The sequence below is a fragment of the Hibiscus syriacus genome, unplaced genomic scaffold (assembly GCF_006381635.1).
Source record: "Hibiscus syriacus cultivar Baekdansim isolate YM2019G1 unplaced genomic scaffold, ASM638163v2 tig00116951_pilon, whole genome shotgun sequence".
NCBI lineage: Eukaryota > Viridiplantae > Streptophyta > Magnoliopsida > Malvales > Malvaceae > Hibiscus > Hibiscus syriacus.
This window is the reverse complement of record NW_024063482.1, coordinates 6140437-6166802: the sequence shown is the minus strand read 5'-3', so window position 1 is coordinate 6166802 and position 26366 is coordinate 6140437. Positions and strand designations below refer to the sequence as shown.

At 33.9% G+C, this 26366-nt stretch overlaps 3 pseudogenes; 1 reads left to right on the top strand and 2 right to left on the bottom strand.

Annotated features, from left to right (window-relative positions):
- Positions 1–1718: 1718 nt before the first annotated feature.
- LOC120188616 lies at positions 1719–3626 on the bottom strand (annotated as a pseudogene).
- A 2207-nt stretch (positions 3627–5833) lies between these two features.
- LOC120188935 lies at positions 5834–12431 on the top strand (annotated as a pseudogene).
- A 1254-nt stretch (positions 12432–13685) lies between these two features.
- LOC120188934 lies at positions 13686–18609 on the bottom strand (annotated as a pseudogene).
- Between the last annotated feature and the right edge of the window lie 7757 nt (positions 18610–26366).

Here is a 26366-nt window from a genome sequence, read left to right as displayed (position 1 = left end):
TATAAAAGGTAATGCCCATGTCATGTGTTATGAGAGCTATAGGTATAGTTGGCATGCCAAGAGTCGAGGGTCTACGCGGTCCTTCGGGGCATAATGGTCCTCGGGACACAGTGGTCCTTCGGGACATAGTGGTCCTACGGGATAAATTCTACGCGTCCCTAGTGAGATTTATACGAGCTGTGGTGACAACATTGTGCACAACCTCTATGTACTCACATACCTTAAGTTCTCAATAGTGTGCATGGGCTTTGAAAAGAAAACATAATTTGATATAATGATACGTGTATTTCTCGTGAAATGGTATATGTGATATGTGATATGTATAAGTGATAAGTTAGGATCATATGATAATAATGGTAACAAGTGCATATGTGTAATGGTGAGATGAGATGTTATATGGTTATGTATGATATGATCATAGTAATTATTCATGTATTGTTGTGTTTTGAAATTATATTATACGTTCATGTTCAATATATGCTCATATGATGGAATTGAATTAATGACAAGGAAATAAGTAAGAATAAACATGTTAGTGATGAGTTCAATATATATATAAGTATAATGTGTATTACATAAGATGTTCATGCATTTGTTAGTTTACTTTATGTATTTACATGTCTCACTAAGTCTATGACTTAACGTGTAAGTGTCTTACACATAGGCGTGGATAAGTCAGAAGATCAAGCTTCGGATCCGTAAAGCAGCATATCTCTGCGCAAAGTTCATATCATAAATATTTTTAAAGTATGTCTTGTCATATAATTTAGTATGTTGGCATGTAACTAAGTCATTAAATATGTACGCTCTGATGGAGTCTGTTAAGGTTTAACATGTTATGTAAAAGAATTTCTTTATAGAATAAAGTTTTAAATTTGCTATGGTTTATTTTATAAAAGTATGTGTTTTGACTAGTTATTGTGGCACTTCGGATTCGTATCCGGTTCGGATACGGGTTGAGGTGTTACAGCCACGTTAGCAAAAAAATAATGAGAGTAAACGACAGAGACCTTACTGAAAACAAACTAAAATTCTAATGTTTTTATTGTAAGTTTTAAAAGTTGGGTGAACAAAATACAAGCGTCATATCCTCATAATTATTTCTTTTCCTTTGATAGATTTTTTAAATTGTTATTATTTTAAATATAGAAAAGAGTAAACTACGCTAGTTATCCCTTCTATTTCCGATTTATTTTATTTTAATAATTAATTTTAAAATATTATTATAATTACTTATATTATCAATTTTTACATTTTTTTCTTTGTACATAGAAAGTTTAGGTCCTAGTCACTCTAAATTTACTGACGTGACATTTACTAATGTAACACGTTAATAAAAATATTTAAATTTTTATTTCATTATTTAAAAATGTTCGCTACAAAAATGTTCACTGAATTTACTTTGCTGTTATGCTTAAAATAATGTCAAAAGCAATAATATCATATATTTTTATCATACACGTATTTTCAAACGAGGATAACATACCTATATATCCAAATTCTAAAATCTAAATTCCGAATTAAGATTCGATAGCAATATAAAATTACTAATTTGTCCCTGCATGCACTATAAGAAAAACCCCAATATCTACTTTCTTTCAAAGAAACCTGTGAACATATAATTCTTGTAAGAAAAACCCGAGTCAAATTGATCCAGAAACTCAACCATGTCGAGATACATAGTAATTCCTCGAAGAGCTCAACCATAAATATAACAGCCTTGCTATGTTACACAGACTCGAGTCTGAACATGAGACGGATATCGATCAAAAAATGAAGAGTCGAAACAATGTAGCTATATACCATCTTAATAGTTGCAAGATGCTAACTGAGAAGAAAGACATCTATCTCACTTGAAGAATGGATGTCAGTCCAAAAATCATATTTGAGAAAACCAAATCTAAGCAACTTTACTGGTCTTAGCTACTATCACCAGGTTCCTGGTAGGAGAAACTCTCTAACCAGTATTTTGGAGCATCGGGATGAATACGAGAAAGACGAGCAACAAAACTCTTTTCACCAGTCGCAACTATGCTTGCAATGGAGTAGTTTCGAGTGCACAAACCATTATCCATAAGCCACTTGTGGCATCTGTACCTAGGCTTAATCCGCTTCTCTAAGTGGAAACATAGAAATGCTGGGAATGTATCAAGGTAGTCCAAAGAACACCCATTTCATAGAGAAGGAAATTCACCTTCCGCTCTATAGTTTCGGGACTCTGGTTTAGAACTTTCGGTGTCATTTGTACCATCTTACAAAGTTTCGAGAATGTAATCCCCAAGCCGATAAGACTGTCAAATCTTTCTTGCAACTCGTGCTAGTGCCATGAACATGAACTAAAACCTTCATGTCAAAGAATTTTCTCCAAACCCAATCCTATGCAAGAAAACCAACTTCTCCATTGTATGGATAGGGGTTCTTGAAAACTGGATTCTCTCGAAACGATCTTCGAAATCCTTATCAAAGTCTTCGTCAAGATCACCGAGGGTGCAATCAGCAAGCAACCGTGATTTCCGTCCTTAATCCTATCAAAAAACCACTCATGTAGATTCAAAGCTCTCATCACATTAGGTAAATTTGCCATTTTATTCCTCCCCAATACATAAGGGTATTCTTTAGCAATGGTATCCCTTTTCTCAGCACTCAATCCAAAATGTTTCATATTCCCATAACCGAAATCACTGGGGTTTCCAAATCGAAATCCAAAATCTGGGGGCTTTGAAGAATCAACAAACCGACATCTTCCTTCCTAACCGAAAACCGACAAAATACTCTATTTTCCGAAACAGAACATCTTCCGGATGCCGAAGAAAAAGGCTCTTATTTCTACCCATCAGGTTCCCTAGTTTCCCTTTCTCACAACCCAGATCATAAAACAACCTCATTTTCTTACAAATTTCATACCAAGAATCTGCATTTACTTCAACATGGCTCTCCAAATCAAAATCTACAAAACCCTTTTCAAATCATTCAACAAAGCAGCAATTTCATCACCCAATTCACCAACCTCACGCAACACATAAGGAAAGCTAAGCAAATACCAATCACTGAAAAATTACTAAACCCACATTCCTTAATCCTACAAAGCCTAGCTTTCAAGTCCTTAGAACTCACCCTAAAATCAAAGCTTCCTCTTTATAAATCTTACCCAGTTTGTTCCAAGGAAACCCAAATCCAGAAAGCGCACAGGCAGCATCGAGAACCGTTTCATCTTCAGAGAAAAAGAATTTTTTCGAAGGCAAAAACCCACTAACTTCAATCAATGCCTATGCTTCAAAGAAAAACTCGTACTCATTAATGGGATGGAACTGAGGAATCTGAGGACGTTTTTGTTGAAAATTGAGGGGAGAAATCAATGTCTGAGATGAGAGAAGAGAGGGAACAGAGAGTTTTTGGCAATGTGCTCGGCGTAGACGAAAGGTAGCGGGTGTAGTGGAGGTAATCAGTGAGAGCTTGTTGGGCATCTTTAATGGCTTGGGGTCGATACTTTGAAGGGATTTTGGTGAAGTTTGGGAGTTTGGGTAGTGATGAAAACTGGCGAAAATATGCCAGTGGAAATTTGGGGAAATTATACATCTGAGGCCAGAAATGGGTTTAGTTAGGGTTCTGTGAGATTCACTTGTTTCTTCATACATCGCACTCCCACTCGGCCTCGCGGTGTTTTTGCGGATATGCCCAAAATTCACATTTCCTATTTATTATACGACGTGGGTTACAACTCAACCTAGACTTGTCCTACTACTTCAGTTTTGGATCGGATTAATTTAATTAGTTCAAATATATTTGATATTCAAATTAGATATATATTATTTTGTATAATTATCGGTATTTGATTTATTAATTAATTAATTTAGATCGAGTATTATAAATACTAGGACGACTCTTCCAACATATTCTTTTAAATTTATCCCATTTAGATCAGTCTTATTTCTTAATAGCTCACTAAATTTAATAGTTCGTCAAAATCACAAATTTAAACTTAAACTCTTAATATCTTTAACCATTCGAATTTAACTATTCGAATTTAACTATCTCAAAAATTTTCCATCATTGAAAGTTACCAAAACTTCATCATGATCACCCACCATATTTCCCAAATTAATCTTCTCGACGTAAAAATATGTTTGACATCTTGAAAGTTTCAAATTTATAAAAGAATTATAGGGGGGGGGGAATTAAAATCTACAAAACAAAGAAATCATAAAATGAAAAGGGACAATGGATATAATTGTTAGGTTTGGTTAAAGCGTAAATAAAATATACTACGTATAAAATTAGATTCAAATCGAGCAAAAATAAAATTTCGTCAAAAATAAACTTGAAAGTATGTGTTTACTATATGTATATTTTTTAACCCTAAACCATATCTTATGCTGTATACTCTTAAAGTCAACTTTTATCATAACATTCGAGTTGAAAAGTCAGTCTTCAATGGATTTTAATTACATAATCGTTAACTCTTGTTATATTGATAAAAGGAGTTAATATTTATTTGATTCGTAAACTTTATACAAAATATCATTTTATTTATGAACTCTATCAACCTCTATTTTGACCTCTTATTTATTTCACTACTGAAAATATTTGAGAGAGACGAGATAGTTAACTCGTATGAATCATCACGTGTGATAATTTATACAAAAATTACATAAAAAGGAGAATAAAAGTAAGGGATAAGAAAATAGGTAGTTAAAAAAATATTTGAAGAAAAATAAAATTAGAGGAGATATATTTGTTCATTTTATTTTTCTTTTAGTAGTAGTTTAAACTCGTATGAATCATCGTGTAATAAATTTATTGACATTAACAAACATTATCGAATAAGCTCGTTTAAGCATTCTACGAGCGTCATAACTCACAAGAAAACAAGATTTAATTGTGTTTTCGATATATATAACCTTAATAGACCTAAACTTACACTTATCAACTAAAATACGGATAATAATTAAAATTATCGATATCGACCATTTCGAACATACTCTCCTTGTCCATGATGTTGAAACGAAACTGTCATTTGGAATATATATACATAAGTTCAAATAGAAGTTGTGATAGAGGTGATGTATGTGGTACTCTAGAGATGTTGTTATAGACGAGTCTTTTATGAATTGGACTTAAAAAGATTTTCGTTAATGTCTTTCGTGCCATCACTAATATTTTTACCATCTATTACTTCGTCTATTCGTATATGCATTTTTTAAACTCTTTGACTTAGTTAACTACTTGTAATAATTATTCTCGTCTCGTCAAAATCTATTTTCTTTGGATCATTGTCAGTATCTTTCTCTCACAATATGTTTTATCAAAGCGAAATGTATTGAATAATAATTATAGGGACGAGGGTGCTCTGATCTATTGAATAAGGTCTTAAAATGATTTTTCTTTTTAAGAAAAACTATGATTAACTATATAGTAATAAAAGAGGGAGAGAGACACGATCGGAGGAGGAGGAGGAAGAGCATGAGATAATGAAGGTCAAAGTTATCATCTGACAAGAAAATAGTCGAAGTAGCGCTAACAATAAAAGTATTTTTTTGCATTAACATGTTTTATCGTCTAATTAATGATTCAATAATCAAATTATATAGACTAATAACGTAAATGATACTTTTTAAATTTACAATCAAATATAACAACATCAATAATTTAATAAACAACATCAATAATTTAAATATGTACTTTTATGTTAAATGAAAAAAAAACCTTCATATGATACAATATCACATAAAATGTAATCGGTTTTAACCACAAATATGAAAATTTTATCATATAAGTAATATCCATAATTTTTGAAGCAGCAATTTACGATGATTCCTTCCACAATGCTGTAAAAAATTTCTTACAAAATTCCCATTTCCTGTATCTCTTTTCCTGTGTGTACAATAAAGATGCAGATTTAGCCAAAGAGAGTTTTAGACGCCTTTGAGCTTCAGGGTTTGGTTTCTCTTTCTCTCTCTCGTGTGTGCTTGCTTTGAATTGTCTCCAACGTTAATTTCACTCTCTTTCCCCTTTTTATTTCCTTCCATTGAAGCTTCTCCAATGCAATCAGATAAAAACAAATAAAGAAGAAGAAGAAGAAAGTGTCAATTGATTTAATCTCGAAAGGTACGAGATTTAAGGGTTTACCCATCATACCCAGAAAGACTGAACTCTCTCGGGTTTGAGAATTCGATTGTTGCATTTATCATTCTGGATTTCATTGGGTTGTATGAATTCGGTCAATTAGATTGTTGTAAATATCAAATTTAAGATATACATACAATTCCATTGCTGGTTTGAATTAAGGGTTTTGAGGCCTGAGGCCATTGCCATTTTTTCTCTCTTTATACTTGTTAAGTTGTTCTATGAATTGGGTATTTGAGTTTGAAGGGCGTATGTACTTTAGTTCCACGTGCACTTACCGGTTATAAGGTTTTGTTGCTTCCAGGTTTGGAGGATTTCGGTATTTGGAGTCTTTTTTAGATTGATCAAGACATGACTCGTCGGCTACGTCGCAAGGTGGCGAAGAAAGGGAAGGATGACGCTGTCTCGCTGAGTTATCTAGAAATTGAAGTTGAGGATTTAGGCCTTGACAGAAATGGAGTTGTTGATTGGACAAACTTGCCTGATGATACAGTGATTCAATTGTTTTCTTGTCTGAATTATCGTGATAGGGCAAGCTTATCATCAACCTGTAAGACATGGAGGGTTTTAGGTGGTTCTCAATGTTTATGGAGTTCAATGGATCTTCGTGCTCATAAATTTGATGCTGCAACGGCTACCTTACTTGCTTCTAGGTGTGTCAATCTTCAAAAGCTTAGGTTTCGTGGGGCAGAGTCTGCTGATGCAATAATTAATCTTCAAGCTAAGAGTTTGCGTGAAATAAGTGGTGATTACTGCAGGAAATAACCGATGCTACCTTATCTGTGATTGTTGCTCGGCATGAGGCTTTGGAAAGTCTTCAGCTTGGGCCAGACTTCTGTGAAAGGATCACTGGTGATGCTATAAAAGCAACAGCCCTTTGTTGTCCCAAATTGAAGAAACTCCGGCTGTCTGGAATAAAGGATGTTTATGCTGATGCGATCAATGCTTTGGCTAAGCATTGTCCAAATCTAGTTGATATTGGGTTCCTTGATTGTCTAAACGTTGATGAGGCAGCATTGGGAAATATTTTATCGTTCGTTTTCTCACTGTTGCAGGGACTACAATATGAAATGGATTTGGTTTCGCTTCTGTGGCACAAGCTACCTAAATTGATTGGGTTGGATGTTTCTAGAACTGACATCGGTTTAGATGCTGTTTCTAGACTGTTATCCTCATCCCAGAGCTTGAAGATTTTGTGTACTTTAAATTGTACGGTTCTTGAACAGGACCCCAGCATTAGCAGCACCAAAACCAACGGCAAAGTGTTGCTTGCCCTTTTTTCAGATATTTTCAGGGAACTATCTTCTTTATTTGCCGAAACTTCAAATAAAGTGAATAATGTGTTTTTGGATTGGAGGTGCTCAAAGAATAGAGATAAAAACTTGAATGAGATCATGACTTGGCTTGAGTGGATCTTATCTCACACTTTTGCGTATTGCTGAGAGCAACCCACAAGGTCTCGATGAATTCTGGCTTAAGCATGGGGCAGCATTGTTGCTCAGCTTAGTGCAGGGCTCACAAGAGGATGTTCAAGAAAGGGCAGCTACTGGACTGGCACTTTTGTTGTTATTGATGATGAAAATGCAAGTATAGACCGTGGAAGGGCTGAAGCAGTTATGCGAGACGGTGGCATCCGACTTCTTCTGAACCTAGCCAAATCTTGGCGTGAAGGACTTCAATCGGAGGCTGCAAAGGTTATTATCCTATTTTAAAAAAAATATTGTTTTCTCATCCCACTGTAACTATCATCATATTCATTTATTTTACCTTAGTTTATTCTAGTTACCATAGGATGGTTTGATGCTTTCTATTTAGGTGAAGAATTTGCTATTCACAACACTTTGATGTGTGTTTTCCATGTATTACCTTAAATATCAATGTTACTAATGCATTATATGAGACTTGAGTTGATTTGTACTTTTTAATGGCATAGGCTCTAGCAAACTTGTCTGTCAATGCCAATGTTGCTAAAGCTGTTGCTGAAGAAGGAGGAATTAATATCCTCGCTGGATTGGCTAGGTCCATGAACAAGCTGGTTGCTGAGGAGGCAGCTGGAGGGCTATGGAACCTTTCTGTAGGGGAAGAGCACAAGGTTTTCTACTATTCTGTGTTTTTTCTCACGCCTGAGATCATAAGCTTTCTTTTTGTAGTCCTAATTGCATTTTCTTCTTAAACATATTAGGCTGCAATTGCTGAGGCTGGTGGTGTCAAGCTTTGGTTGACCTTATATTCAAATGGTCCTCAGGCAGTGATGGAGTTCTTGTATGCTTCTCTTTATGAGATGTATTTTGTTTACTATCTTAAATATTGTGTGGCATCTAGCTCTCTCATGATTGAAGTTTCTGTCAGGCTAGAGTTTGCTGGTTGGATCATGAGTTCCTTTGTGCATTTTCAGGAACGCGCTGCTGGCGCCTTGGCAAATTTGGCAGCTGATGATAAATGTAGTATAGAAGTCGCCAGTGCAGGTGGCGTGCATGCACTAGTGATGCTTGCCCGTAATTGCAAGTTTGAAGGAGTGCAAGAACAGGTTCCATTACTTTCACAATTAAGTGTAAACCTCCGAATGTGCATGATATAATCACTACAGTTCCTTTGAATTATTAACTTGAAATGATTAGCCAGCTTTTTCAATTATCTAATTGTGGCTATGTTATTATACCCAGTCACAACAACAAACTCATAATGCAGTCTACGATATTTTGTCACATTGTTCTAGTTCTTTTACATTTTCTAAGTACCCTTATCGTCATCTTGCATTCTTCTGATTCCAAGTGTGCAGTCATGTGCAAATGCTTAAATATGCTGAAGTGTGCAGTCATGTGCAAATACAATATTGATGGCTTCAACTGTCAACTTGTTTGTCTTTAGATTTGTGTTGGAATCCAGTTCCTTACCCCTAAATGGTTACTCATGTCACTGTATACAACTTGTTTGTTTCGAGTTTTAATGACTTGTGCAAATATGATAGGCTGCTCGTGCCTTGGCAAATTTGGCTTCTCATGGTGATAGCAACAGCAACAATGCTGCTGTAGGACAAGAGGCTGGTGCTCTTGAAGCACTAGTTCAACTTACACGTTCTCCTCATGAAGGTGTCAGGTAAATACAATCATGTGTTTAAGCTGTCTCTTGGTAACACCTATTATATACTTTTTCGTGCAAATAGGTTCATTGTTCATCTGCCAATCCCACAAGACTTGTTTTAGCTCACTTGTTTTTCCTGTTGGTCCCAAATAATAAATCCAGTCCATAACTCGTAGACTATAACATTTTTTTTCTCTATGAACAAAATTATGTTGGGTTTGTTCTAACGTTTATGATGATTTCTACTGATTGAAACAGGCAAGAAGCTGCTGGTGCATTGTGGAATTTGTCATTTGATGACAGAAATCGAGAAGCAATTGCTGCTGCTGGTGGTGTTGAGGCATTGGTACTACATTTATCTTTTTCAGCCTCTATTGTTTTCTCTGTCTAAGCAGCGGTACCCTTGGTTACCCTTACATGTAGCAACAAGTGGATAACTGTATGTCTACTAAAAGACCTCCCAAATATCCATAACTTTAAGTGGACATGTTATATAATTTTTGCTTGGACATATTGATTTCCGCAGACTTTTAAATCATTTAGTTTGTTTCCAGAATTAAATGCAGATCTACCATAATATTATATGTAGAGAGGATGTATCTCAGTCATCTGAGGCTTCCTTGTATCCCACGGTTCCTACAGATACCTTCGGTGTTTCATTTGCCTTTTACTCTCCCCTGTGTGGTGTTATGATGAAAAATTCTCAATCCTGAAATATTAACCACTACAGTGAAGTGCTTCAGAAATTGAGTAATGTTTAAGATTAGTTGAATTGTGCTCTTGGCTTCACAATCATTCTTTGGAAGAGCTCATGTGAAGAGAACTTCTGTTGGTAAAGAGTTCACAACATCACAAAAGTTATTTATTTAATTTTTCTTTGTAGGTTACTCTTGCCCAATCTTGTTCAAATGCTTCCCCAGGTCTTCAAGAGAGGCAGCTGGTGCTCTTTGGGGATTGTCAGTGTCAGAAGCCAATAGGTAATACAACCTAATCAGCATTATCCTGGATAAAATAATTTCTCCGTGTTAATGGCCAACCGGATTTTCTTCTTGTTCATGATTTTTCCTCGAAAAATATTCTCAATTGACCATTCCATGCAACTCTAGTAAGTAGAATATTCATGCTATTTATCTTTGGTCTTTGTTAGCATTGCTATTGGACGAGAAGGAGGTGTTGCCCCCTTGATTGCACTTGCACGCTCTGATGCTGAAGTAAGCATTTCATGAGCCCAATCCTTGCAGTTAGTGTATGATCTAACTTTTCATCAGGCGGCATCTCAGTTGGATTTAACTTGTGCTTTTTCTTTCAGGATGTTCATGAAACTGCCGCTGGGGCTCTTTGGAACCTTGCTTTTAACCATAGTAATGCTCTGCGGATAGTGGAAGAAGGTGGAGTTCCTGCACTTGTTCATCTTTGTTCTTCATCATTATCCAAGATGGCACGCTTCATGGCTGCATTGGCACTGGCATACATGTTTGATGGAGGTATATATTCTAGCCTCAACGTGCCTTCATCTATTTTAATATCTACTTCTTTTCGCAGGACCTTGTTGTATTAAGTTTACTGTATGCTTATTTTATATATTTAGTTGGTTTTAACATTTTTTTGTGCCTTATCATGGTGAGATCTCTGATTAGAGACAATATTTACCCACGACTGAAAAGTGAACCATATTATCATCTCTATCCTTAATAAAAGCAGCCTCTAAATTGACCAAATTTGTAAAACTATTAGTGGAAATTTATATAGTTTCTACTCTGAAATTTTCATGTTCAAACATATAAAATTCTTTTTTACTTGGCAATAACTTCATTATAGATTTTGTTAGAATCTCAGCTAGCTCTGGATTCAAGTGGCATTTCACCTCTAACCACAGCTCATCCGTGAGATAAATTGAGTTGAGGCCAGTTTAGAACTATTCCAGATCTCATAGAGAGGAGCATTTTGGTACTAATTTGCTTCATATGTTGTTTTTAGCAGAATTGATGAGTTTGCACCAATGAGTTTATCATCAGAAAGCACTTCAAAGAGTGTGAGTTTGGATGGGGCCCGAAGAATGGCTTTGAATCATATTGAAGCTTTCATTCGTACGTTCTCCAATCCGCAAGCATTTGCTGCAGCTGCTGCTTCTTCAGCTCAAGCGGCCTTGGCACAAGTAACCGAAAAGGCTCGTATTCAGGAAGCAGGGCATCTGAGATGCAGGTTTCCTTCCCTCGTCCTTTTCCCTCCTGGTTGTATTCCGGATTCATTCGCGGTTTTCAGATAATTATTGTCTCAACTTCAATATTAAGTCGCACAAGGAAAATGGCATGCTGTTAATGAAGAAAACGGACGCTATAGATGTCAATGAAGAAATGCAATTGTAAATTACTAGAAGGATATACTTTTATGGTTTTAGTAACGCTATTCAAAGATAGTCTCCGATATGGTATATGATATGTCTTCTTTGTTCTACATGTTAGTCTCCGATATGGTATATGATATGTCTTCTTTTGTTCTACATGTTATTAAAAACCTCGTTTAGCTATCTCGCAATGCTTGTGATTGATTAATCATGTCGGCTAGTGTTTTATCATCTTTTGAAGCTTGCCGTCCCTCTTTCCTATCATGCCATTGCATGCATTTGCACTCATGTGTGTTGTTGATCTCTCGGAATTAACGCAACTTTTCTATTCCTTAGTGGGGCTGAAATAGGAAGATTCATCTCGATGCTCCGAAACTCTTCTCCAATACTCAAGGCATGCGCAGCATTTGCTCTACTCCAGTAAATATATGGCTACCGATTTCTTCTGGGTTCCAACAAAAAACCTGTTCGGATAATTTCATTCTGAATTACGATACGTATTGCTAAGGGATATTCACATGTTCCATTTTATAACTCATTGAAATATTTTCAGTTCACCATTCCCGGTGGTCGACATGCCGTGCACCATGCTAGCCTTATGCAGGGTGTTGGAGCAGCAAGGGTTCTGCGTGCAGCGGCGGCTTCAGCAACGTCATCTATCGAGGCTAAAATCTTTGCGAGAATTGTACTTAGGAACTTGGAGCATCACCAAGTAGAAACATCCATCTAAATTCAGGAAACAACGTAATTTATTAGTCATATGCCTTTAGTTACATTTCTAATCTCTCTCTCTCTCTCTCTCTGTGCATGTAAACCTTTAGACATAAGAACTATCAGAACAAAGTTCTTGTTTTTTTTTTTTGTAGTTCATCATTTTGTGTGTCTGTATCCAGTGCTACTTTATCTTCTTTATATATATACATTTGAACATATATGTCTTTTGAGGACTTAAAACTGTGTAAACTCCATGCTGTGTCTGTATGGTGAGTTAATCACAACTTTTTATCTTTTGCAATGGAAAATTCTTGTATTCTATTATCTTTTATGAATTATATTTGCTGGATCATCGGGAACTTCTATTGAGAATGTGAGAATAATTATCGGTACATTATATAAGAGGACGTGAGGTTGAATACAAAAGCTTGAGATTATGTCTTTGTACATGAAATTAAGTATGTTTAAGTGCTCAATACTTTGGGTGGAGATGAAAAAGAATGAAAATTATTTTTCAAGTCACAAAGGTTTTATTCTTTTGAGTTTTGCTTGGATTCTAAAACCAGATTAATGATTTTTGGTACAATAATAAATTTGGTAATTAATGTCTTACTTTTTTTTTTTGTAAAAAATCTGTCCTGTTTTTTGAAATTAAATTTAACCATCCATTTTTTAAACAAATTTGACTATCAATCCTAGAGTTAAATTATTATTATTTTTTACGGGTTGCTGATTAAAGTGTTATTTTTGGATAAATTATATTTAGTCATCCAAATGTCACTTTGGTTCCAATTTGGTCACTCAACTTTTTTTAAATCATACTTAACATTACGTTATGGTCACTCGTTGTTAAAAAATTATCAATGATGCTAACGTGCCACCATAAGGTAATATCATGTCATCATTTAAAAACAATAAAAAAAGTTTTATCACGTCAATATCTTTTTAACTGCATGATGACTAAAACAGAATTAAAACGTAATGCTACGCATTATTTCGGAGAAAACAAATTGAGTGACCAAAACAAAATCAATGTAATAATTAGGTGACTAAATATGTCGTTTACCGTAAATATTTAATAATGTTTGCATAAGAACTTACATAGCAATCTACGAATACTACTTCACGCTAGTTTATTTTAAATTTTCCTAATATTTTTATAATTTTTAAATTATTTATTGACATGGTATATAAGATAAATAATATCGTGTTACAATAAAGTTATATATGATCTAACCATATGACTATTATACCAACATCATTACAAATAAAAATATTTTAATCGATAATGATTTGATTTTTAAAAAAAGTTGATAGATAAATTTAATTAAAAGAACTAAATAAAAACAAAAAATATATAGATATGGAAGATTAATTATATTTTTATTCCATTTTTCTAAAAATTGTAATTTTTGTTTGTTTAACAAGAAAGTGTACCATGGCAACCACATAGAGTTATTACACGTTTTGAGAATTCTATTTGAAAACAAAGACACCACACGAAGCCAAGCCAGAGATGGATCCACGAACCCATAAAGGTCTTCTTTTTTCTCAATGATGTTCTCAGCCACCGTTGAATCAGCAAAGCACATAAGAACGACCAAGAACTATAAGAACAAAATGAACGAAAGATAAAAACGAGAAACGCCACAAATCCCGCGTGTTACGAAAGCGAAGTGGCTGCAAGAGAATGAGCGAAAATCCACTATCATAAGATGTCTGTTCAAAGCAGCTTCTGCTCGGGTCTCCCCCTCCGGGTGGTTCAGTTCCTCATTGGACCCTAGAATGGCCGACTTATACTGCACTGTTGCACATTCAAAGTTCAGATCAGTCTGCCCGATAAACAGCGTACAGGAAACAAGCTTTTCCAACATAATGGAACCATAAGCTACACAAAGCAATAAGCAAGATATGATCTTCGTGATGCAGCATGGAGTTCAGTATCAAGAAGTGCAATAACTTGAATTTGTAAATCTTGGATATCTAAGTAATTTAAATTTTCTAGTCCATATCTTGTCCTAGTCTTCCCGAATCAATACGAATATCAATGGGTTTAAGATATGCTAATGATTCTCGGATTCTAACGCCATAATGACAAATTCACTACCAAAGCAGCAGTATCACTGTCTGAAAAGCAGAATCATTGGTTGCCGGGAATGTAATGAACAAAAAATCCGGCTGGTCCTCTAAAGGCCAAACACCCATCCAATAAGTTGCATGTTCTGGACATCAGATGCCTTCTCCTGCATTTTTTCCACACCATCAGTCGTCAATAATGCAGTAAGTTCAAATGATAAACTAGAATCAGATGTTTCTTGTATTCAATAAATAAATATAACTCCACAACTCGTAATAACCAATTTTCCACAGCATAAAAAACGTATAAAGTAGTGACCAAATTCATTCTGTGGATGACCTAAAGAAGTGGAAAACCAAAAGAGAAACCATAACACCTCTTCAATAAAAATAATATTTAAGGACTAGAACGAGAGTGAATTAAGTAGAAAAAGAATTAACCTCTTGGTCGGCTTTGGCCTTCCTCGCAGTCCATCAGTCCACCAGGTTCAGAGCAGATTTCATCAGGCTAATTGCAGTGTTACTTCTGTGACAATGTAAGGAAGCCACATCTACCAACATACCTCAATATTGAACGAGTCAAGTCATGGCATGCTAATCCTAGATCCTTAAACTCAGTATTTTGCATCTTAACAAGCAAGTTGCAGCTTTAAGCTCCAAACTTTTGGGTATAATCATTTTTGGAAAAATAAAGGACTCTCTTTCCATCATCGCCCCTCCTACCAAAACAATTTCAATATTTACAGAGGTGCATTGTGAAAATCAAACTACTTTTTCTATCTTCAATACTATATAGAATTAGTTTAAAAACTAAAAACACAACAACAAAACAAATGAAAACACTTTCACCAGCATTTTGCTTCTCATGCTTTTCTAATGGTCCAATCAATCAAATTTTAAAGGGAAACCTGGATTCAACTGACCTTTATGGCAACGGATTTCTTTACTTCCATCACCCTATCTTCAAGCTCCTTTCGATGTTTCTTGTCCAACTCACTCATAGTATCAGCCCATTTTATCTTGTCTTGAATTGTGATAAGTAAGTTGTCCGATGTAGCCAACCTAGATATATAAGCCGATATTGAGCAAATTTAAATTTGCATTTCTGTCAAACCTACTTGAACTAGCTAGCTCTAATGAACCAAGCCAAAAGCTAGTAAGGCATCAGACAGTAGCAACATTGACCGAGAACTTAATCACATACTTCTTTACAACAAGGATGTTACCAGTTTGATAGTGTTTGTATCATACTTCCAAGTTGTCCTGGCCTCAAATCCCTCCCAGCAGCGAATTGAACCTTCCATAAAAAATACGAGAAATTTAATAAACTGAGAAAAGAAATGAAAATGAAAAAGGAAAGGTACAAAAAGCTTGAACATACAGACCAGAAACCGGTACCTCAAAGTATCTTCGCAGCTGATCCAGCTTTCCTCTAACTAGACCCTGACAAAAATGGTTGCGAAAGAATGAATAATCAGCAAACTTTCAGTTCAACTGTGCCACAACTTGCATCCCTTAAAAGTGTAACAACCCCTCCCTCTTGGGAAGAAAACACCCCATGGGTAGTCAGGTGCTTAGGACACACAAATAGATTAAAAAGAGAAGGGAGGAAAAACTAGAAGGCACAATAAGCACTTATCACACACTTAAGCAATTTCTTTTTGATTGTTGTGTGTGTGGGGGTTTTTTTTTTGGGGGGGGGACGCTCTCCTCTAGTGTAGGTATAGTCACCAAGAACACACACCAACTCAGTAAAAGTAAAGTTTGAACTCAGGTTTCAGGTGCAGCCAAAGGACTTCAGATGGTTATAAGTACATGATTGAAAAAGTAAAACATATGAACTGTGATACGATATCAAAGATACCTGTTCAGCATGCTATGTGTTTGATGCATTACCACCTTAAAATTTAACCCTCAAGAAAAATAGGTGTGATGCGCAAATAGGATGAGTCATAATTATTTTTTTTAAACTTAATTGTTTTTTTAAAAAAATGGCGTTATGACTGGATGATTCTTTCATAGTCCATGTGCTGAACTTGAACAAAAATCATCCTTTAAAGAAAAAGAAAACAAAATATTACATCCTATGGTCTTATAAGGCTGTTGCAGTAGCTAAAGCATGATGGACGGAAATTCAAACAAAGGGGCCAATTTGCTCATTACAAAGTGTAGAGATTAATTTGCACATTTTTTTCAGTAGAGGGACCAAAATGCAATCCACCAACTAGTACAGGGACTGGTGCGACTGAGAATCACACTAGGAAGCTACTTACCGCATACATGCAGTTGTTGATCAGAAAATCTTCAAGTTGCCGAATATTTGTGACGTCTAATTCCAGCATTAGCTTACCATATGATAGTACCTAGAGAAGATATTTAAAAACTTATTTAATAAAGAAAAATGAAAAACCTATGTAATAATCAGCATACAAAGATTCCCCACAAATATTACATTGATCCCTCTACATTACAAAGAGGAATAAAGGAATTCTGAAAAAAGTTTAAATATTTTCAAGAGATTCTAAGCAATTCATTCAATCTTATCATGAAGTCAGTTATCTAGAAAACAGAGAACTAAAAGTGGCATGCTTGTTGAATATAAAAAATGCGCTGTAACCACAACAGAAGAACTGGACCAACAAATGACATATTTAGATGTTCAAATGCCTCATAACTCAAAGAGAATACCTTGTTTGTCTCCGCAACTGTAAGGACAGTAAGTTGCTTTAACTTGAGGACTTGATCGGGGACCAGTTTAGGAAGCCTACCACTATTCCCTAATTAAATAGTTGCAAAGTTGATCGGATTACGATATGCAGAAGGGATTAAGAGAAACACAAATGATTGAGAAATATTTAATTAGGTAAAGCTGAAAGGGCATTCTGCTGCGTCTTGTGCCTGGAAGAATATACAGTACCGACAGACACTACTGAGATGAAGAAAATAGAAGCAAAGAAAAGTACGACTTTGGTGGAAAAGCCAAATCATTAAGCTGGAAAATTAATATTCAAATTTGATGCCTTTTCAATCACTAGATCTCGAAATTTTCCATTTAGATAATTAACTCAGTGCTATATTTTATTTCAGAAGGTTTAGTGGAATTAGTTTACAACTTTACATGTACGGTTCATTTCCATTTTCCTAATCTCTATGTTATCATATATTTCAATAGAAAGCTAGAACATACTTAACATTTACAAAAGGCAAAACTGATGTCTCCTAATGATCAGTTTTCAGGATTGAAGTCTAACTTGGGCAGTAGCAACACATATTTACCACTAAAAATGTTAAATGAGGGAAGGAAACAAGTGCATCGAAGGCATTACAAACTTCGAACAAACTTGTATCAAACAACAAAACACAGGTTTGCCAGCTTACTCTTGTAATCACTCCACGTGCCATGAGCAAACAATCGAAGCACCTAAAGGTGCACTGAGTTGTCAGTTCCTTCAAGCTGAAAATACATTGCTTTCACGTAAATTACATGTAAACTCATGCCTCTAAACAATAGCTTAACAAAGACAACCACCTAATAACGCAGTAACCATTGAATAGATCGGAAAAAGTATGATCAAACCAAAAATCCTAAATGAAATGCATAAGAAATTAATGAAAAAGCCACGAAATTTTCAATTAGAAAAACAAAAATCCTACAATATTCAAATCTAATTTCATTGATGACAATCCCAATTCCCATGCGAGGTAACATCAAGAATAAGCAACTTAGTTCACGTACAAATATATCAATTTAAATCCAAACACGATAACTAAATTTTATTTGTCCTTAATTTACAGCTCATTTCCTCACTAACCAAACAGTGTGATGCACTGATGCTCCTCCAGAATCTTGTGACAAATTATGTACCCAAAAAAATGTAAAGTAATCAATAATGAAACAGTTTGTAACCTCAGTGACAGTGGGCACATCAAGAATCTCAGAGAAGGCGAAAAGTGAAGGATGCGATGTCGCTTCAACGATTACAGGGCCAAGAGCTGAACCCTTCTGAGCTGACGCTTGCTTCACGAACTGATCAATTAACTCTGCTTGCTTTTCCTCGATTTCCATCTTAAAAAAAAGATTCACAAATCACAACCAGAAAAAAAATTTGAAGAATAATGTTGGAAACTAGTGTTTGGATTTGGCGCCGAAGACGGTGGATCAATCGAAGGCAAAATTCGGATATTAAATAAATAAACAAAATGCTGGAATTTTGCAGGATTGTGGGATTTGAGAGTTCCCGTGAGAACTGGTAAAAATGGCCCCGCCGCACTTGAGATTGTCTCAGGAAAGACGGGTTAATATAAGGTTAATATACGGTAGTATTAAATATATTAAAATGTATTTAATAAATTTGGTTTAGCGGTATCTATTATGTTGACAACTAATAATGTTTTAGGTAGAAAATATGAAAAACTATTAAAAAATTTGATAACCGGTAAACTTTGGTTATCGGTAAGTATCTATCCTTTTTATAAAAATGTTCATACTTTTAACATATCAAGTAAATTTGACCGGTTTTGTCATAATGAATCTGGTTTTGTCATATTTTTACATGTTATATTGTAAAGTATCTATCCTTTTTATAAAAGTGTCCATACTTATTTCACTGTGAAAATATATTTATTATTATCTTTGGTTAATATTGTTAAATTTAAATTCTAAATAATATTTTATAAAATATCAAATAATCAAATAATTTTGTGTGTAAATGAAATTATTAAATTAATATTGTAGGTGGAAAACATGAAACACTATTAAAAAAAATTGAAACATAAATTACATAACTTTAAAAAAAATATATATCATTTTTATAAAAGTGTCCATACTTATTCACTGTGGAAAACATATTTATTATTATCTTGATTAATATTGTTAAATTTAAATTCTAAATAATATTTTATAAAATATCAAATAATCAAATAATTTTTTGTGTAAATGAAATTATTAAATTAATATTGTAGGTGGAAAACATGAAACACTATTAAAAAAATTGAAACATAAATTACATAACTTTAAAAAAAGTATATATCATTTTTATAAAAGTGTCCATACGAATAAAAGTAGGTCTAAGTCATGAAGAAATATTAAAATGATATACCAGGTAAAAATATGATAAAACCGGTAACAAAATGATAAAACCGGTAAAACGTTACCGGATATATTGAAAGTGTCGATACTTTATATAAGGATCGACACTTTGTGAATTTAAAAGAGAAGCAGTTTTAGCGCTTATAATGTGTCGATACTTTAAAAAAAATATCGATCCACAACGATATAACAGGTAAAAATATGATAAAACCGGTATCAAAATGATAAAACCGGTAAAATGATACCGGATATATTGAAAGTGTCGATACTTTCGTAAGTACGTGTAATAAATTATCGACACTTTCAAAGAAATAGGTAATTATCCTTTCGAAAGTATCGACACCTGACATAAAAGTATTGACACTTTTGTATTGTATCGATTAAATATAAATAACATATCCGATCAAAATATAAGCTAAATCTCCTCTGAAAATAGATAGAACGGACGAGTTTTTGAAAGCGAAGCGTAATTGTTGCTGCATTTCAGAAGGCGTTTCTAAAGCGAAGTTTGTTTGTTTGTTGCTGCAGTCTAATCGAAAAGTATGTTGTCGAAACCCTAATTTTTTATTATTACAGTAATCGCGATAGGATTTTTATGTGTTGTTTGGGGTTTTGGAGTAAAGAAGCATTTGGAAACAATTGCAGGTAGAAAGTGATATTCAAGGAAAAATATAAATGTCGATACTTTTATTAAATATTATAGGTAGAAAATGATATTATATGTTGTATAAATGTGCCGACACATTTTGGTGTGGCCATTCAAATTCTTTGAAGAAAACCGTTTTACTACAAGAGTAGTTATCTATATTGTATATTGAATAAAGTGTATGTAACAAAATAATTTGATTTGCGTAAACTGATATATGAAGGAAAAATGGAGTCAATGGGTTGGAAAATTGTTGGTGGAGCAGATGACTTTGAAATTGAGGCCGAGACTCGAAAGCAACCCAAGGGTGGATATATGTACTTCTAGTAAGTATTGATGTCTTTTTGTTATTATTGTTGAAATGGTAATTAGATTAAAGTATCGATAAACTTTAAATTGATTACAAATTTTAAATGTTGACAGTATGGCCGAATGCAAAAGGATGAAGGAAGATGGCACACAGAGCGGTTCGGTATGTAAAATGAAATTGACATTGAGTAGTATTTAGTGTTAATGTATTGATTAAGAAACGTTTATGTTTTATATTAGGTGACAAAAGATGTGGGGTCCAAATGGAATTCAATGAGTGATGCTGAAAAGGAACCTTACATCACACAGTCAAGGAATGATAGTAAAGAATACAAAGAACGGAGGAAAGCACATGAAAATAAAGTATTCATTAAACTTGTAAATACGTTGATACAAAATATATAAGAACTATAACATTATATATTGTTAAAAAATGTAGGAAGTGTCGACAAGATGCAGCATTAAAAGGGTGAATTTATTAATTAAACACCTTAAGGAGAAGGGTCAGTTGAATGTGCTGGGAGAAATAGGTTTTGGATCGTTGGTAGGAGTAAGGGATTGACCTATTCGGAGGGAATTGTGTCGATCCTTGATGGCGCAATTTGATGTCAGGCAATGTGTTGCTAAATATGGTGATTTTTCATTTCCTCTCGGGATCCCATGTGCTGCAGCCGTATTGGGGGTAGAAAATGAAGGCAAAAGTGTTGTAGAAGTCTGTCAGAGTAAGGACTGGAAAGCACTTGCCTCCAAATATGGTTTGAAGCATAAGGTGACATATGCTGAAATTGAAGAGGAAATAAAAAGTGGATCTTACGTTGGGGATGAGCTGAAGGCCAGAGTTCTATTATACCTTGTCGGTATTTTTCTTTGTCCAACGGGTAATACGTCAACGAACAAAGAACATATGAAGCTCATTTGTGATGAAGGCTTGAAGGGTGAATTCAACTGGGCTGAATATATCCATTCGAGATTGATTGAATCAATAATCAACTTTAAAAAGGGCAGCCAGAGATACCTCAAAGGGTGCATAGCAATCTTAGAGGTAAATGAGTTGAAGAACTTTTTTGTGTTTTTATATAAAAATATAAATTTTATTATAAATGCAGGTTGCACTGTTCGATTTTTGGTCGGGCTGTGAGGCAGTGCCGGCTTATGAAAGAACCGGAGTGGCACGCATCCGTGCATGGGGGAAGGAAGAGGTGGTTAGAGTGATGGTGAAGTTGAAGTTGAAGTTGGATAGAGCGAAGAAGCAAGAAAGGGTAATAAATGTAATTAAATAATATTAAGAATATAATCAATGTCTTAATATTGTAATTTAATTTTGAAGGTTATTGGCAAGGATGTAGAGGAGGCAGTGAAGGCAGAGGAGAAGAAAGGAGGGATGGTTGTATTGGGGGATGACGGTGAGGGAAAACGTAGTAACTTCGACATTTTGATGTCTGAATTGGCTGATATCAAAAAAATCCAATTTGAAATCATGCAAAGACAATCAAGAGTCGAAGAGAAACTTGAGAGAGTCGAAGATACACTTGAGAGGCATAAGGGGGTAGTGAAAGGAAAAATAGATGGAGTGGTGAAAGAAGTAGAGGTGTTGAGGGGTGAAGTGGTGAAAGAAGTTGGGGTGTTAAGGGGTGATATTAAGATGGTGACGGGTGAAAAATTTGAGGGAGTGGTTAAGGAGGTTGTGGAATTGAGGAGTGAACTTACGGGGTGGGGGGTGGTTGATAAATACTTGGATGAAGGAGATCAATTGAAGGGTGAAATAAACGAGATGAAGAGCTATGTAGAAAAAAAATACGATGAACTGAAAAATAGAAGAAGAAAAGAGGGATGAGGAAGAAGAAGAGATGAAAGAAGTGAGGAGGAAGGAAGTCAATGTTATTTATACACCGGAGAGTGTTATAGCAGCAGATTTGGATTCGAAATGTCCTGCACCCCAGAAGAAGAAGCAGAAGATAAGTTGAATAAAAGAAAACTTAATTTGATTTTTATTATGTTGTTGTGACAAAAATTTGTATGCAAAATTGTAGGTTGAAAAAGCGGATATTCCAAGCGGAATTGATGACATCGAATCTGCAATTTGTGATTATTTATGGAATAGCGAGTTAGAATCGGAGTAAGTGAAATATATTGTTTTGTGAGTGATTTTAAATATTTCATGACAACATATTAATCCTAATGATTCATACAGATATTCTGTAATCTCAATGGGAAATCAATTCGCTACTGTATACGACGTTGCAACGTTGAAGCCTACGGAATGGGTAGGCGGTGTGGTAAGTAGAAAGTAGAAAATGTTAAAACTTATTGAATATGTTCTGATTGTGTAATTAATTTTGTTAGGTTATCGATTTGCTCGCCTGGACCATATGCTATGATTCTCAAAAGTCACTCCGGAGGATTGGCTACCTTCCATACCTCTTAGCGGTGAGTTAAATTAATAAATATTGAAAAGTAATGTTATAGACGGTAAATTAATAATGTTTGTTGCGTAATTACAGCAACAGGCGTTGGATGTCAACAACAAAGAAAGTGTTGAGAGTATTTCTACCTTCTGGGGTGTCATATTGGATAACTATGTGAAATTCACCGACTGTGAGAAGGTAAGACACCATACCAATTGCAAATGATGTTTTCGGATATAGAATGTTGAATTTTGTCAAATTGGGTGTGAAATTTGTTGCAGATCATGATTACAATAAACTACCATAATTCACATTGGTATCTGTTGGTGTTGGATATGGTAGATCGTGTTATAACAATTTATGATAGTATGTTTACAACTGAAGCAACTAAACAGAGAGTGAAGGATGCTAAGAGATTGGTATGTATGTATGTATGAAAGGACATTATGTAAATTATAATGCATAATTTTTTTGGTGCATAACTTCTTCTATTTTAATGCAGATTAAACTATTAGATTCTTATAATAAGAAACGCATTTGAGTTGAATCCTGTGGATCTCTAGGAAAGTATCCCTTGAAAAATTTCAAATTTGTGGAGCATAAGAAGAATAAGCAATTGAATGGGTATGAGATGTTATCACAAATAGAAAGCTTAATTTATGCAGTATTCATCATAATTGACATGTGTGGTTTTCAAATTTTGTAACAGACATGATTGCGGCATGTATGTGATGATGTGGATGGAATTGATCGGTTCTACAGGGGCAACTAGTGATTTTGTAAGTGGATAGAAAAATTCGTTTGTGGTAAAATTGTTAAAAGTCGTAGATTGAATGCTGTAGTTGACAATACTTAACGTTCTGACAATTTGAATATAGGTTGTTGGAGACTGGGATCGATCGCGAATATTAAACGATCTCGTAAGCCACAATCAAAATGAACGAAGACAGGAGATAACAAAAGCTGCAATATTACATAAAAATAACAAAAGGATGCAATGATGTAAATGTAGGGTTAATTTTGTATAAGATTTATAATTTTGTATACGATTTATATTTTTGTATGTGAATATAATTATGAATGAGATGAGAAAAGTTAGCAGTATGTTGTTGTACATGTTTCTTATACACATTAAGGGTCATGTTGATACTTTGAAGTAAAAGGCAAATTTACAATATGGCCAACAGGGTGCAACCATAAAGTGTCGATCCATATATAAAAAGTGTCAATCCCAAAAACATCGAAAACCAAAAGTATAATGTAATATGTAATTTTTCAATCTAACCGGTACAAGTTTACCGGTTTTATGAGAGAATATGTCTAAATAATGTGTCGACACTAATTTAGTTTGTGTCGATATTTTTGTTCCAGAATGAATGGAAAACAGGGTGCAACCATAAAGTGTCGATCCATATATAAAAAGTATCGATCCCAAATCATCGAATCCAAAAGTATAATGTAATATGTAATTTTTCAATCTAACCAGTACAAGTTTACCGGTTTTATGAGAGAATATGTCTAAATAATGTGTCGACACTAATTTAGTTTGTGTCGATATTTTAGTTTCAGAATGAATGGAAAACAGGGTGCAACCATAAAGTGTCGATCCATATATAAAAAGTGTCGATCCCAAAATCATCGAACCCAAAAGTATAATGTAATATGTAATTTTTCAATCTAACCGGTACAAGTTTACCGGTTTTATGAGAGAATATGTCTAAATAATGTGTCGACACTAATTTAGTTTGTGTCGATATTTTTGTTCCAGAATGAATGGAAAACAGGGTGCAACCATAAAGTGTCGATCCATATATAAAAAGTATCGATCCCAAAATCATCGAATCCAAAAGTATAATGTAATATGTAATTTTTCAATCTAACCAGTACAAGTTTACCGGTTTTATGAGAGAATATGTCTAAATAATGTGTCGACACTAATTTAGTTTGTGTCGATATTTTTGTTCCAGAATGAATGGAAAACAGGGTGCAACCATAAAGTGTCGATCCATATATAAAAAGTGTCGATCCCAAAATCATCGAACCCAAAAGTATAATGTAATATGTAATTTTTCAATCTAACCGGTACAAGTTTACCTGTTTTATGAGAGAATATGTCTAAATAATGTGTCGACACTAATTTAGTTTGTGTCGATTATTTTGTTCCAGAATGAATGGAAAACAGGGTGCACCCATAAAGTGACGATCCATATATAAAAAGTGTCGATCCCAAAATCATCGAACCCAAAAGTATAATGTAATATGTAATTTTTCAATCTAACCGGTACAAGTATACCGGTTTTATGAGAGAATATGTCTAAATAATGTGTCGACACGTTTTAGTTTGTGTCGATACTAATTTAAATATCAAGTGTTTTTCCACCGTTTACTATATATAGTACTCTTAATCGAGAAACCCTAAACATAAAGGCAAGCAGGCAGAAGATAACTCTTCCTTTTTCTTCTACCGTTATCATAAGTGACGATCATATATTCAGGTAAATTTATCGATATTTTATGGGTTTGATTGATTTCTATATTGGAGTTTTTTTCCTGAATGTGTTTGTGTTCCATTGTAATAGCATCCAACCAAAATGGCTCCAAAACGTCAGCGTCTAATGATTTATTTTTTATGTTACGGTATATATTATTATTAAATTAAAAACAATAAACATATATATTACATATTTATTATTATCTTTGGTTAATGTTGTTAAATTTAAATTATAAATATTATTTTATAAAATATCAAAACAATCAAATAATTTTTTGTGTAAATGAAATTATTAAATTAATATTGTATGTGGAAAACATAAAACACTATTAAAAAAATTGAAACATAAATTACATAACTTTTAAAAAAAGTATCGATCCTTTTTATAAAAAGTATGGACACTTTCAATATAATAGGTAAACATATGATGTAATAGGTAGCGCTTATATAATGTAATAGGTATCGTTTATATAATGTAATAGGTAGTGGTTATATTGTAAAGTATCTATCCTTTTTATAAAAGTGTCCATACTTTTTTCACTGTGGAAAACATTAATTTAAGGTTATCTTTTGAGTAAGTTTTAAGATATTAATTTAGTAATTATAGGCGTCTAATGATTTATTTTTTACGTTACGATATATTATTATTAAATTAAAAATTCTAAATAATATTTTATAAAATATCAAAAATCAAATAATTTTTGTGCAAATGAAATTATTAAATTAATATTGTAGGTGGAAAACATGAAACACTATTAAAAAAAATTGAAACATAAATTACATAACTTTAAAAGAAGTATCGATCCTTTTTATAAAAAGTATGGACACTTTCAATATAATAGGTAAAAATATGATGTAATAGGTAGCGCTTATATAATGTAATAGGTATCGTTTATATAATGTAATAGGTAGTGGTTATATTGTAAAGTGTCTATCCTTTTTATAAAAATGTTCATACTTTTTTCACTGTGGAAAACATTAATTTAAGGTTATCTTTTGAGTGAATTTTAAGATATTAATTTAGTAATTATAGGCGTCTAATGATTTATTTTTTACGTTACGATATATATTATTATTAAATTAAAAAT